General features: G+C 32.5%; 1 long non-coding RNA gene across 1 annotated transcript; it reads right to left on the bottom strand.

Annotated features, from left to right (window-relative positions):
- Positions 1 to 4,955: 4,955 nt before the first annotated feature.
- Positions 4,956 to 14,686, bottom strand: LOC141521276 (uncharacterized). Its single transcript, XR_012477879.1, has 4 exons — positions 14,548 to 14,686; positions 12,981 to 13,087; positions 5,391 to 5,439; positions 4,956 to 5,273 (listed from the first exon to the last, which is right to left on the bottom strand). It is a non-coding gene; the product is annotated as an uncharacterized LOC141521276 (long non-coding RNA).
- Positions 14,687 to 15,845: the final 1,159 nt, after the last annotated feature.

Below are 15,845 nucleotides of genomic sequence, written 5' to 3'. Positions count from 1 at the left end.
ACAAAAAAAGACTGGAGTACTAAATATTGAGAAAGCTTTATTGATCAAAATATTTTTTCATTAAATATGCCCCAAACAAGTCTACATGAACCTGTAAGATCTAGGCTTATTCACAATATTGTACAATACCCAGGGAAAAAATATTTCAGTGATTTGTTTATTTCAGTTAACCTGGATGTGTTTCTTCCTTTGTTGAAAGCATATTAAACTTTGATAATCAATATTGACCTACTGAGAATCAGAAATGTTCTACAGTTATGGAAATTCCCAAAGAGAAAGGGAAAGTTTCAAGACAGTCTTGTAACAAGTCATTCATTTATAATGTTAACAAACATATGTATACACACCCACATATATATGCATATACACATATATATGCATGAAAACTCACATGGTTTAAATACAATTGAAAATCTATGGGCTATAATCATTTCTATAATTGGAAGAATGGACTTTTCATTCAATCAAAAGGTATGTTTACTGTCAAAGTGTTGTGATCCCATTTTTAAAAAAATTAAAGGATATGTGTCAAAATCTTGAGAACTCAAAAAGTAATCATGAAACACAAGTGATAGCAACAGAAGAATGTCTTGTGTTTTAAGAATGGAAAAATGTAAAGGTGTATTTCATGACTATGTATGTACTTAAACTTTTTCCAGATAACTTATTCTACTATAGTTGCATAGTTAAAGATATGTGACAATATGCACATAAGGAAGTCTGTTTCTGGTCACAAATTTCTGCCACATTAAAGGTAGAAAAATGACTTGGAAGCAAACCATTCTAGTCAAGTGTGAGAGAAACAGACTCCCCTAATGGCAGAACATCTATTAAGAAACTAGGATCTGGCTTTCCTTTTTTAAAAGGTGGCAAAAAGCTCCTGGGCAATAACTTTAAAAAAATGAGAAAGAGAAACTCTCTTGAAAGAGAAACTGGTATTTCACTGAGATAATTACTGGAAGCAAAGCAGAACACTTTTAAGCAAGGGCTACACAAATCTAAGAGGGGTAAATATTTGATAAAGGATAGATACAATAACCTATATATCTAACAAAGATTAAATGCTCGCAAAAGGCTGCATGATAACTGAGATGAATGGGGAGAAATACCAATGTGAGTTAGTCTTATGAAATAACTGGCAAATATATTGATTCTAAAGCATAGGGTCATGGTTTCACCAATCTATGTTACCGTGGTGATGTATCTTATGAATTTCTTCAAAGACAATTTGGCCATATATGTTCTATAAATGCTAATTATGTCCATTTCTCTTCATTTGTATAAATACCCTTTTGACTGGAAATACATTCATTTTTGGCAATGTTACAAGTTTATGTGTAAAATGTTTTATAGTAACTTTTCTTACCATGTGCTCACATTTTAATGCCTTTATTTTGAATTAATTGCATCTTCTGGATGACTGGTAAAATCAAAAACACCAGTATTTAAAAAATTTAAATTAAAAACATCAGTAGACAGTGTGGTTAGAGTACTGGGCCTGGAATCAGGAAGACCTAAATTCAAATTTGGCCTCAGACATCTATTAGCTATGAGACCTTGGGCAAGGAATGCAACCTTTTTCTGTCTCAGTTTGTTCAACTATAAAATAAGAATAAGAATAGCACTACTTCATAGGATTGTTGAGAAGAACAAATGAGATAATATTTGAAAAGTACTTAGAATAGTGCCTGGCACATAGTAGTCATGTAACAAATGCTTATTTTATTTCAAATGAGAGTATGTCTTTGAGTTGGAGCAGGCACACAGAGTACCTTAAATCCAAGATAATGTTCACTGGAAATCTACTGTGTGAATTGTTCAGTATGCCTAAGTATTGCATTTAAAATTTACACACACACACACACACACACACACACACACACACACACACACACATAAATACAGAGGGGGGGGTGGTTTGGCTAAATTTTTCATCTACCTTTTGCCCAACTAATAAAGTGAAATTCAAATAATAACATGAAATCTGCAAATGATAATTATCTATTTCCTCCTTTTTCCCGTATGGAAGATAATTTAGAAGAACTGATGGCTATTTATCCTAACAAGTAATTTAGATTTTATTTTCTGCTATTTCACTATCATTTCCATGCAAACCTGGTACATATTTGGTTGATTATAATGTTTACATGGCATGATGTCACCTTAGAATGAAGAGGTCACAGGGCTACGAAATAAAGGACCCTTACATTTGGAAATATTTTTGGCAGGAGAGGGCTTGTGGCAAAGAATTGAACTAATGTGATAATGGAAGCAATCTCTGAAAATAGATATGCTAGGTATGAATGTGTGTTGACAAATATAAAAATGCCTCTTAATTTGGTGACACATAGAGGGCAAGAAAAGTGGCACATATGCCATCAGTATGGGTTTTAAAGAGTAAGTCCATGACATATTAACTGATGAAATAGTTTAACAATGTGATAGGCAGATGACTATCTAGGTTTCCAATAGTATTTGTCAAATAATTAACCCTTCCTCCTGAATTGAACTTTGTCTTATCAAATACATTTCAATTGTTTAAGTTAACTTTTGTACATTATCTATGTATTCCGTTTCACAGATAGATTTCCTCTCTCTCTCTCTCTCTCTCTCTCTCTCTCTCTCTCTCTCCCCCCCCCCCCTCTCTCTCTCGCTCACCCCTCCCCCTTCTCTCCAAAAATGTTTAATAATTACTGTTTTGCATTACAGTTTGAGATCTGGTACTGACAGATCTCTTCATTATAATCTATTATTACTCTTGAAATTCTAACTCCATATGAATTTTTAAATTTTTTCTTACTCTAAAAGCATTATTTTGGAAGTATGATTAGTTTTGCTTTGAATAAGATTAATAGAAGTTTTGAAAATGATTTTTACCATGACTTCATATACCCATGAACAATTAATATTTCTTTAACTCATTAAGACCTATATTCATAAAAAGAGAATTTTATACTTAGATTTACTTAGTTTCTGGAGAAATCTTATACAATTTCAGGTATTTTATAGATTTATAAGATTTAGAATGACACTTCACACCAAATATGCTTCAAATGGAAATATGACCTAGATATAAAAGCCGCCATCATATGAGATTGACAAAGATGAGAAACCTAGGAAATGATAAATATTAGAACATTTGTGAAAAAACAGGTATATTAGTGCACTGTGGATGGAGCTAAGAATTCATGCAAACATTCTGAAAAGCAATTTGGAACCATGTCCAAAATGTTATCAAATTGTCCATGGCCTTTGGTCCAGTTACCAGTACTAGGCCTTTATCCCAAAGAAATCAAAGATAGAGGAAAAGAATCTATATTACAAAATTAAGTATTACAGTATTTTTCATGCTAGTCAAATCAAGAAATTCAGCAATTGTTCTCCTTTTTTATGATGACTAAGCAAATGTAGTGTATAAATGTGAATTGGAATATTATTGTTCCATGAGAAATCAGGAAATAAACAATTTTAGAATAAACAGGAACAAAATCTTAATCAATTGATACAGAATGACATCAACTGATACAAAAATGAGAAACTCTAAGAGAATAATTTCTGCAATAATAACATTTTATAAATACATTTTTGAAAGGTTTTTAAAATATGATCAATACAATAAAAAACTATTAGTTCAAAAGAATGAAATTTCAACAAACCATTTGTCTCCTGAAAGACAATTAACTTAAAATGCAGACAATGACTTAAAATGCAAAAGTTAGACTTGATTAATATGAGAATTTCTTTTATTTGACTATGAAAATATATATTCAAAAATTATTTTTCTTTTTTCTTCTTTAAAAAATTTGCCCCAAAAGGAGGGAGTAGTGCAAAGTACTTACAAATTTAAGATATTTGTTACCTGAACAATAAAATCAGTAAACAAAAAATCCCACAATTTACTGAAATACCTTCTTTATGATTTGTGAATATATACTTGATGGGGGTAGGATAAGAGGTGGCAGCTGGCAAAACTAAGTTTTTATGGTGCTCATGTGGTTTGGGTTATGGTACCATTGAATTAAAGTAATTGTTGTTGGCATATTGTCCTGGTACTCACAAGTAAAGATTAGACTGGAAGAAAATATATATATGCAGAATTTCAATAAAATGGCTATTTCTGTGAACTATTGCTTAGTATAGTATTGGGTGGTTTGAAATTTGAATCAAACCTAAAAAAATATCAAACCTAGAAAGCTCTCCCAGTCCCAGGGGCAATGAAAAATTTAGATCTTCTTCAAAATCAAAATTTCCTCAAGGGACAGTTCTACAAACAAGGACAAACATTGAACTGGAGTAAACTTTTCTGTCTGGGAAGAGGATGGGTCTTCAACAGGGTATTTTTTCCAGGTAAATCTTCTCTATGTCAAGCCTTTCCTAACATATTCTAGTACTTTCTAATATATTTCAGAACTATGATTCTCAGTTTTTAAATATTATTTTGATAACTTTTACATTGACCCTGACAACCACTTTCCAAAAACCAAGCAGACAAATTCAACTTTCTCTAGTACATTACCTGAAATTAGACAAAAGTGAACAATTGCTTATTTCAGTCTATAGTCCATATACTCCATTTGTAAAATAGTGGGATTAATGGATGTAAATTTCAATGATCAGGTGAATTCAATCCTTAAACAAACTCAAGCAAGGCTGGTAGTACTTAAAACAATATCTGATTTTAAAGAAGATATACTGCAACAGAATTAGTAAATAGTAAATATGGTTTTGTAGCTTCATTTTTCATATTTTTAAGTCAATAATAAATGGTACAGAGATTATGTTAATAATTATATGGATATCATTTGCAGAGGGAGAGAGAATCTTTCTTACTTGCCAGTCCATTTTTTTTGTCAAGAAAGAGTAATGGTGCATTGAGAATTTATTATGAGGAAGAAGACATTTAATTATTAGCTATTGACTGAAAAGCTCATGACAGACAGTCTTATGAGAGTATCTTCTACAGTTAAAAATTAATCATACATCTTGAACATAACAGCATGCTTTCTATCTTATAATCAATCCAACACTTGCAGAAGTACTAGGTAATGATGTGAAATGTGCTATTACAATGGTTCCAGAAGTACTTGAAGAATCTAGAAATGGAATTTTTTTTCTTTTCCTCAAGTTTTCCCATATGTATTAATGTAAGTCAGTGACAGAGCTAGGAGTGGAATAATACTCAGGAGGCCTAGTGGCAGATCATTTCTCACACCAGGAATCCACACTCCTGTTGTTTTTATTTTCTGGAGTCACCCAAGATTTCTTTCTGTAAACTGAAAGAAATAGAATACCAAATCAAATTATAGAACTAAGCACCAGGAAACAGACAGAGACAAGACTACAGAAATAAAAACAGACTATTAACCAAATGCTAGGGTAAATCAACCCACCTTGCCTCACTGCACCAAGACTATCCACCTCAGGCTCTGATGCACACTCCTGGGGAGCAAATGATAGAGGAAAGAGGGGTAAAGTTGACATGAAGCCTTAATAACACTTACTCAAGCAACAAAAAGTTCTGGTCAGTGTTATTTGCTCCATGAATTGGTATAAAGAGGGCTTTCTCAACTGGAATCTTTGAAAGAATTGAATTTTGACTACTATCTGTCAGTAAACTTTAGGGAGACCAAACAGAATTTACCGCAGGTTTTATACGGGTGTAATATAGAGAAAGATAGATAACATATAGAAACATACACATATGTCAATATGCATCTCCTATATTGTTTATATATGTGGTATTATATGCCTTGCATGTAAATATAAAATACATCCATTTTTATTAAGGAATCCTTGATTCTGGTAAGTCTTCTATAAGCTTATCTATAAATTACAACATAATATGCAATATATTATTTTCCAATTTTGTGCAACAAATATATACACATATAAACATATTCATTTATACTTTATAGACATATACCTAAACAAATATGCTTATACTTCTGCATGCCTATAATGTACACACATATAAAATACATATGTACTTATATATTTCTATATATCTGGAGTCCTGTATATGTAACATATACGTATATAGATTGAAAGATATGGTTATCTATATAAATGATAGATTTTTAGCTTGGATAGAGGTCTACCCATGATTAAGGACTCTCATATGACTGAGAGAGTCACAGTTATCTGTTCTCTTTTTCTGATATGGAATTCATTTTAGGAAAGTGTGATAGCTGTGAAGTAGGATGGAATATGATTCTCAAAAAGTAAGATATAGTTATTTAGGCCTGAATCTGAAACTCTAAAGTTTTGGTCATGGGAAATGGGAGTATGATATCTATTCTCACTTAAGTGTAAACTTGGATTTTCATATTGTCAACAAAGAAAATCTGAGTATAAGTCAAGTACCTTAAGAGATGCTTTATTATATAAGGTATATCAGCAACTTTTGAATTCTTTTCTGTATTAAAATCATGGGCATACACTATCTCAATAAATATTATCTCTGATCAGGGATCTTGAATAGAAATTATGATCTCTGGCTGCTTTTTAATCTATAGTGGATAGAGCTTTGACTCTGGAATCAGCTAGATCTTGGTTTGAATTCTTTTTTCCAACACTTGGTAGCTATATTATCATGGATAAACCCTATAATCCCCTTGGGAGTCATTTTCCACATATTTTAAATGAGGATTATAATATTGATAGTATTACATGCGTCACAGAATGGTGAAACTGAAATAAAATACATGCAAAATAGATAAAAGGGTTCACACTCCTTATGCCAGTGAAGGTGAGAAGATTATGATGATTTGACAGGATTTGCAAGAGACAATATGTCACTGCAGCACTTTGTTAAAAGATGTGTATAGTAGTTACCACACAGTATTTTTTCCAATGTGATTTCTGGTCATGCTTCTCTAGTCCAATCTGCTCTTCTTTTTAATCCTTTGAGCAGCTGATAATCATTTTACATAAAGCTTGAAGTTATCCAAGACATTCAATTCATTATTTCATAAAAGTCAGTCATTAAATAAACATTTAATAAGAACCTAGCTTATGTCTGTCACTCTGCTAAATACTATACATTCAATCCCCAAAATGAAATAGTCCTTGCCTTCAATCAGCTTAAATTATATTTTTGGATTCCATCTTTATTCACATAAATAAACACAAAGCATATACTATACACAATATATGCAAGAATAAGTATTTCAAAGGGGAATATTTATAAATAACTGTTAGTTTGAAAGTAGCCACCATTAAGAAATTTGATTTATGCTCCTCCAAATATGATAGCATATTGGAAAAGTTACCTGGAATCAGATTTAGTTTTAATATTTAGGAATTGAAATAGTTTCCTTGTTCCTTGGCATTCTAGCAATGTATTGGTAAAATACTGTTTAAGTCCCCACCTCTACCCTTACCCTCCCAAAACAGATGTTATTTGATGCAACTTTGGAAAGGAATGTATTATAATTATGACCAATGACCTAATGCTAAATGGCCTAGTGTTCTAGATTCACTAGTGCATAGAGAGCATTTAATAAATTTTTGTTGACTGACATTGAGTGGGTTCAATCTTAGAAGCTCATCTCTAGTCTCTTTGATTTTGTCCTACCCAAGAATATCAGACTATATCTTCCAGAGTTTTTCCTGGAGGGGAGGGAGACAAAAATTTGGCATATATCTAAGAGAGGCCTTAGCTCCCTTGCGAGTGCTCAGGCTAAAAAGAAAAACAAATCAAGATCATTGAATATAAGATAGAATCAATTTTACTGAAGAGAAAATTTTTTAAAAATGGCTTTTATTCAAGACTGAATTCAATTCTCCTTCTCCTCTGATGAACCTTCTTCCCAGCCCCAGATGTTAACTTTCAAATTATAGCCCCAAATCGTGTTGCTCAATCATATCTTACTCTTCATGAGCCTATTTGTAGTTTTCTTTTCAAATATCTTATAGTGATTTTTCCATTTCCTTCTCCAGCTCATTTTACAGATGAAGAAACTGAGGCAAACAGGGTTGAGTGATTTTCCCAGGATCACAAAGCTAGTCAGAGTCTGAGGTTGGGTTTGAACTCAGGAGAATGAATCTTCTTGACTCCAGGTCTAGCACTCTAACTATTGAACCACCTAGTTGACCAAACTACACAAAATAATAAGTATCAAATGTAGAATCCTATACAAGAGGAAAGAACTTTGAGTTATTAAATAGACAAACAACTCCCTCTTATAGTTGACCATACCTTCCCATAGACCTTAAATAGTGATCTCAGTTGTAACAACATCTGGGGTTGAGGTCCCCTAGGAATGATCATTATAGATAGAGAATTAGCTTCCTTCCATTAGACCTGAAAAGTCTGGAAAATTCACAGTTTCTATGAATATCAAAGCTGGTAATGCTCTTTTTCAATGTTACCCTGTACTTCATTATCACTAATTTGCATGTTTGTACTATCCAGTTTTGGTCAAAAAACTCCTCATTTTCATCTCTAGTAGAGAGTGTTTATCTGCTGCCAGACTTATGGTTACATGATTCTTGGAGATGCCAAGGATCTTTTCTTTCAAGGAGAAAAAGTTCTCATCTTCGTGCACTCATGCTTTTATTTTTTTCTGTCTGACTTTTCTTCAGTCTTCTTGAGTTTATGCATAATTCCATTTTCAGCATAGAGGCAAGGTTTGTGAGTGGAAACTACCTCTGAATTTTATGTTAGTGCCGTGACAAAGACTTCCTCACTGGGGAAATGAAGCCTTTACATTTTATTTTTCCAGAGATTTCAAACCTGGTCTAGGAAAGAAGGATTCCTGAACATTCTCACTATATTACATACTGAGATTACAGGAGTAGAAGCCAGGAATCTTAGATTCCAGGCAATAAGACTTCACTTTGACTTTTTCTTTTTCTTTTCAAAAACAATAGATATAGATAAATATATGATGAATGAATAAAATGATAGTCATGAAGATTCTCTTTGAAGGCAAAACACAACAGATGACAAATGTAAATAATAATTTCCACTGAGATGACTGAAGAGAAAAAATAAGGATCCATATTTAAGCTTCAGTGAAGAAGGATTAACTAAAATTTATTTCACTATCATTAAAAATCTTTTACGATAGTTCTTGTGGCATAGATGTACTCTGCTTTTGCTTCCTTTTACAGTATTATTGTTTAATCATGATCATTATTAGTCCCTTTTCTATCATGTTGTTCCTTATGCATATAGAATGAATATTTCCCTCATGATGAGAGTTTTCTTTTCTTTTAGATGCCCATATTTTTAATATAATGTTATTTAAGTTCTTCTTGTAAGGATATATATTTTATTTTCCTCTCAGAAACTGTTATAAATCTATCCTAGAATTTCTCTACTATTTCTAGTTCTTTATCTTCCTATGATAATACTAGATAACTTTAAATCCTAGTAAATCTTAGTACTTAGTAAAATCTTAGTACTAAATGCTTGTTTTAATCTAAAAACAATTCCATTGTCTTGTCTTTTTCATATTTAATATCATTAAATGTTTCTTGGATTTTAAGTTAGCCTGTTAATCCCAAAGGATATGGATTTCTATATTTTAAAGTATGAAACACCTTCAAAGTGAGCAAAATTGTACCCTTTACACTAAAATAATAAAAATCCTCTTAGTTATCAGCTAGAATTTTTCTGCATATTCTTTATCTGAAATCATCATATTCTGTTTCTTGACATCTCAGTTGATTATCCAAGTCAAATTATTATAAGTCAAAATTATAACATGATAAATAAAAACTAAGAATTATATTGGCTGGTTGGCTTTTATCCTGACTTTATAAATCTATCCTTACTATAAGTTCCAATATTGCAGTTCAACAGTTCATGAAGGTATGGAGTTGATCATGATTTCTGAATGACGGAGTATGAGATCTGATCATATTTTTGTACAAGGAAGCTTGTAAGTATGGTTTCAATAATGGATTAAATTTGCTTTCCAGAAATGACTAAGAATGGTAAAACTTGCCATAAATAGATTGGTCTCCTGGCATGACATTTTCTGTTTATGATATTATTTATATGAAATACCTGAATGATTGTAAGATAGTAAAGGAAGAGACCTTAATTTCATTGAAGTCCTGCAATATCCCTATGATAATAATAAACCAGGGGAAATAATAGAAAATAAAGGAAATGTCCATTTTGACCTCGCTGAAATTTGAGGAAAAAGTAAGATTACTTAAATATTAGTAGAAAGTATTAAGTCAAAAATGCCTTAGATAAACCAATGAAACTTTGATGTAATATTATCAGTGGATTATTGAAGAAAAAGTCATATGACCTTAGATCTCTGACTATGATTTTATATATGTGTATCATCCAAATCTTTAATAAAATTTCTTTTTGCAAGGCATTGGGGTTGTGACTTGTCCAAGGTCACACAGTTAAATAAATATTGTGTCTGAGGCTGGATTTGATTCCAAGGTCGGTGCCCTATGTGCTACATCAGCTAGCTGTTCCACTAATCAAATTTCTTACAAATATATATTATATGGAAAATTTATAAATATCATCTGCTACTACTACTACTACTATGACTACTACTACCATTACTACTACTACTACTACTACTACTACTACTACTACTACTACTACTACTACTACTACTACTACTACTACTACTACTACTACTACTATCATTTGTAAAAGATTTACTATATGCCAGATGTAAGAAGCCTCCATTTTACAGATAAGAAAACAGACACAAAGAAAAGTTGATTATTTATCCAAGGCCACACATCTAGTGTATGAAGCTTAATTTGAACTCAGGTTTTCCTGACAACAGAACCAATTTTCTTTCCACTAACCATCGACTTGCCAAGATTTATGTGTATATTTGCATATATTCTTACATTATTATCTCTGTCTGTTTTAGAAATTTGACTCGAAGATTTTCAGGAGTTATGCCTTAGAATAAAGACTTAAAATTATAAGATCCCCTTTTCATACTCCGTAAAATATATCCAATCCACTGAGAAAGAGTATTCAGGCAGTGTGAAAAAAGTAGAAGTTACTCTCCCACACAATTTCTGATCTGATTGTAAAATATAATATCTTAAATTATTAGGCAAATACTCTATCAACAGCATAATGAATTATGGTATAAAAAAAACTTAAAAGGAATGGGCAGCTAGGTGGTGTAGTGGATAGAGCACTAGCCCTGGAGTCAGGAGAAGCTGAGCTCAAATCTGGCCTCAGACACTTAATTACCTAGCTGTGTGACCTTGGATAAGTCACTTAACCCCACTGCCTTGAAAAGAACAAATGAAAAAAGAAAAAAATGAAAATGAAAATTAGAATAAATCAACACGAGGGTATATGGGAACAATATGCAAGGGGAAAATATTTCCAGTCACTGCGAATACCATTTAATTTATAAAATAAGAACACTTCCCTTGGGTCAAGCTCTCTTCTAGCTAAAGACAAATATGTATGGTAAAGGTGATGATTGCCCTGCCCTTTGTAATCTGCCAATAAACAGGTCTCAGGCTCTGTGGCTGTCAGTTGAATGACTTCATGGGCACTAAAATCCCTGAAAATTAAGCACATGTGGGGAAAGAAAAAGTCATTTTATAATTATAGCAAATGTAACCCAGCTAATGGTTTCAGTATGGGAATTAATAGATTAAATAGGTTCAGGACACTGAATCCCTTAATTCCTCTGCTGTCAGCCTGGCAAAGGAACCAAGATTTTTTTGTGTGCAACATGGTAGATTTTCCTTTTAAACCTAGTGATATAAGTCCATCTATTTTCTTTTTTAAAAATGATAAACTGTTTATGTGACTGTCTGCTTGGCAACTCTGTACTGACCTCTGTGCCAGCCAACTGCTGCAATTAGTTGATGGATAATTCAGCATATTTTTATACCTGTCAAGCCAGCTTTATACCAACATCTGCTTTGACAATTCAGAGAAAGAGATCAGTGTGTGCTTACTTGAGTTCATATGAAAATGGAAAATTATAGCAGTGCAGGTTAATTGTCCGACTTAATGGCCAGGTGTAGCAGGCTACATTGTTCTGACATCATCTGCCAGTTTCTCCAGCCAGTGGGTTTGTTTTTAGTATTTTTTTCCACCCATCCCTAATTGCAAAATGCGATTCATCTAAAACTGGCAGATGATGATACAAAATAATAATAGATGAAATAACTGAAGTAGATTATCTGGTATAAATGTAGAATGCATTTATCAACTATGTTTGTTGGAGATCTTCCTTCTAATGATTTTTTTCCCCAAATTTCATCCCAGCTATCAACCTCCTCAAATAAAAATACAGTCAGAAGAAACCCAACATCAAAATAGTTTCCCTCCACCCTGATGAAGAATTCCAAAATTTTTCCTAATTTTAGATTCTCTCCTCTAATATCTATTGACATATTGATATTATTTGTCAACATATTTACCAGCTTTAATTTTTTTTTACTTTGGTTATGTGGCATTATACCTAGGTATGAGTAGTGAAAAGATGTACATGGTTAGATTTTAGGGACATGAAAACCTAACTTGGTCAAAATATTTTTTTCCAAAATACTGTGATGTTACCAAGAAAAAATTGCCATCATGAATTAGGGGAAACATTGTATTAGATGAATGCTAAGGACTTTTCTCAATTTAAAATTTTATGATTGTGTAAAGACATTTTCATGTATATAAAATTCATTCTTATTTTTCATGATTTTCCAAAATCATTGTTGGAGATATAAAGCATTGGGCCAATCAGTAAAATACTTAAAATCTAGTTCAATGTATGAGACCTATTACAATTCAAAAAATTAATTACAATAAGTTATTATATGCCTTTTAGTCACTAAAGGTCAGTCATTACTCCATTTCCTACATCACTCTTTCGGATTTCTCCATCATGTTTCCAGGAACATTAATGTCAGCCTTGATAATTACCTCACATCATCAGTACCCTCTGCCACTGAGACCCTTCTGATTGGAGAGAAGAATTAAGAGCTCCTTTCAGACCAACATTCAATAAGCATACCCAGACAAGTTATCTCCTCATTTTGCCTCTGGACATAATTCTTTGGATTTCTTCAAAGTACCCCAGCATTATCTGTATTAATATCTTCTCTTGACACTCTCCTCCCTCTAAAAAGTAGAAGGCAATGGAATTGGAGTCAAAAAGAATTGTGATTAAATTCTACACACAAATACTTACTCCATAATATTTAGTAAATAATTTAATTTTTCTGTGATTCAGTTTCCTCATCTGTAAAATAGTTATCAAATTCTTGACAGCTCTCAACTTATGATCCCACCCTTCCAATAAATCTTTTATTTTTAAATATTACCAAAGTGGGCAACTAGGTGGTGGAGTAGATAGAGCAATGGCCCTGGAGTCAGGAGGACCTGAGTTCCAATCAAGTCTCAGACACTTAATAATTACCTAGCTATGTGACCTTGGACAAATCACTTAACCCATTGCCTTGCAAAAATCAAAAACAGCAAACAACAACAAAATAAAGATTACCAAAGAGTGCCAAATATCCACTGTCTTTGCAATCTTATTCTCTTTTATGGATTCAGGTGCCAACTCTATAATGTTTGGTTCCTTTAATATAATGAACATTCATTCAACAAGAATTTATTAGTATCTACTCCATTCATAGGACTCTGCTAGATGATACTTGAAAAATAGAGTTGAGATAAGACATAGTTTCTATCTATGAAGCTTAACAGGGAGCAATGCACCAATTTCCAGTTATAATCTGCAAGTTATGAGCCTGGCATTAGAGAGATACATTGGAAAGAACTTTAACTTGTCATTTTAATTGGTTAAATATAAAAGGTGATGAATGGAAAAGAAAACTTAAGATTTTGAGTGATGAAGATAGGGATAATGATAATATGGCAGACATATAGTAAAATTTAAAGAAGTGATTGAACAGAGAGAAAAGACATTTAGAGAGGTTTGAACATTCCTCGTTTGAGATTCACAAAGATGTCATATAAACACCTGGAGACATTTATGTGGGTGTGTATATGTTAACATAAATACACACATACATACAACCTATTTCTCAGACTAAAGGGAGCTGTTTTTCATTGCATTCTGGGGGGTGGGGTAGGGTGAGTTAGGTGGAATGTGTTATTGAACCATACTGTATTATCCATTTTTTTCTCTCCATATCTGCCCTCTCTCAAGAGTGGTGACTAAGGGGAGATGTCTAGCCCATAGGGAGGAGAAATGGGTGAAGTTGAGAGTGACTCTCTTAGGGTGAGAGCCAAAAGAAATAGTCACCCTCTCTTAATTTTTCACCTTAGTCTCACATACCATTAGATAAATATACCTTAAGCATTTAAAAATATAAAGCAGTGTAATGGATGCTATGCTTGATTTGGAGTAATAAAGATATAGGTTTGCATGTTATTTGTCTTATTTACTAATAAGAACAAGGTACTCAACCTCTCCCTGAATGCAATCTGTTCCTTTATCTCAGTGTTAATAGTAATTGTTTCTGTTTTAGACAGAAATCTTGAGGGTTTTTCTCTCCCAGAATGATTTTATTGATTAGATAAAAGAAGTCAATCTTTCTTTCATTTCTTACCTAACTTTAATCACTGAATGGACGTTGCCTCAGTCAAACTGAGGGCTGGAAAAGACCTTAGTTTAAAAAGATCAAGATCTCCCACCACATCCAGGCTATCTTCTTTTGCCTTGATCTATATTTTGCCATTACACTTAGATGACTCCAGAAGAGAGAACGAGGTTGGTTGCACAACTCTCACTTACTTGAATCAAATTCATTTGTAGTCATAGCTTCACCTTTCTGATGTCATAGTGCTCTTTCAGAATGAAAAGAACAAAACAAAACAATATTACATATCTATCTATATGCATAAGAGATATATTTATATATTCATATATAAATATATCTCTATACATCTATCTATGTCTATGTCTATATCTATCTATCTATAGGTATATATATATAAATATAAATATATATATATATATATATGAGAGAGAGAGATTTGAGGAGTCATCTATATATAGAGATTCCAAAAAAATATGGGGAAAGGAGGTCAAAGAAGAGACTTTTAAGAAATTCCACATTAAGAAATTACATAAAGATTGGGAAGTCAGGAAAAGAGAAAGAGAAAATAAGTGGTTAGAAGAGAATTAGTAGAAAATGAGATCAAGAACACAGGGAGAGATTGACCTTGACCAGGAGGAAGGTAAAGAAAATTACTGAAAATACTATGAAGTTCTGAGAAATGAAACAGGGTCACTTTGGATGTTAACATCAGATGGCCTCAGTCTTCTCCATATATCATAAGTATGTCATCGAATGAAAGCAGGTGGCTGAAGCAGAAAGGAGGGAAGAAAAGTTTAAGACAGATACAATCAGGAGTATTATAAGGAATCTATATTTATATAATCAATGCAAATATTTAGTGAGTAAGTCAAATTCATTTTCTGATTTTTCCCCTAAGGGCTTCTTTGGAATGTGTATTAAGATAGAGGTTAACCAGATTTAAGAATTCAAAGAAGGAACATTTAGGTGGTACAGTGGATAGATCACTAGACTTGGAGTCAGGAGGACCTGAATTCAAATCCAGACTCAGACACAATACTTACTTAGCTGTGTGACCTTGGGCAAGTCACTTAAACCCATTGACTTGCAAAAAAAAAAAAGAACACAAAGAAAAATAGATGAAAAGTCAGAGATGCAATTTCAAGATAGAAACTAGTGGAACACAAAGGCAGGTATAGAGGCAACTGCATTAAGGATAGAGAAAGTGGACTCAGAGAAAAGAATAAGTCAAAATAAAACAAGAATAGAGTAGTATAAAGTAAGTTTAGTGGGAGTAGAAAACTGCAGGATAAAAGATAGAAGTTTGA

Source organism: Macrotis lagotis, chromosome 1 (assembly GCF_037893015.1).
Source record: "Macrotis lagotis isolate mMagLag1 chromosome 1, bilby.v1.9.chrom.fasta, whole genome shotgun sequence".
Taxonomy (NCBI): Eukaryota; Metazoa; Chordata; class Mammalia; order Peramelemorphia; family Peramelidae; genus Macrotis; species Macrotis lagotis.
Note: the sequence above shows the minus strand (reverse complement) of the source record. Positions and strands in the feature narration are given on the sequence as shown.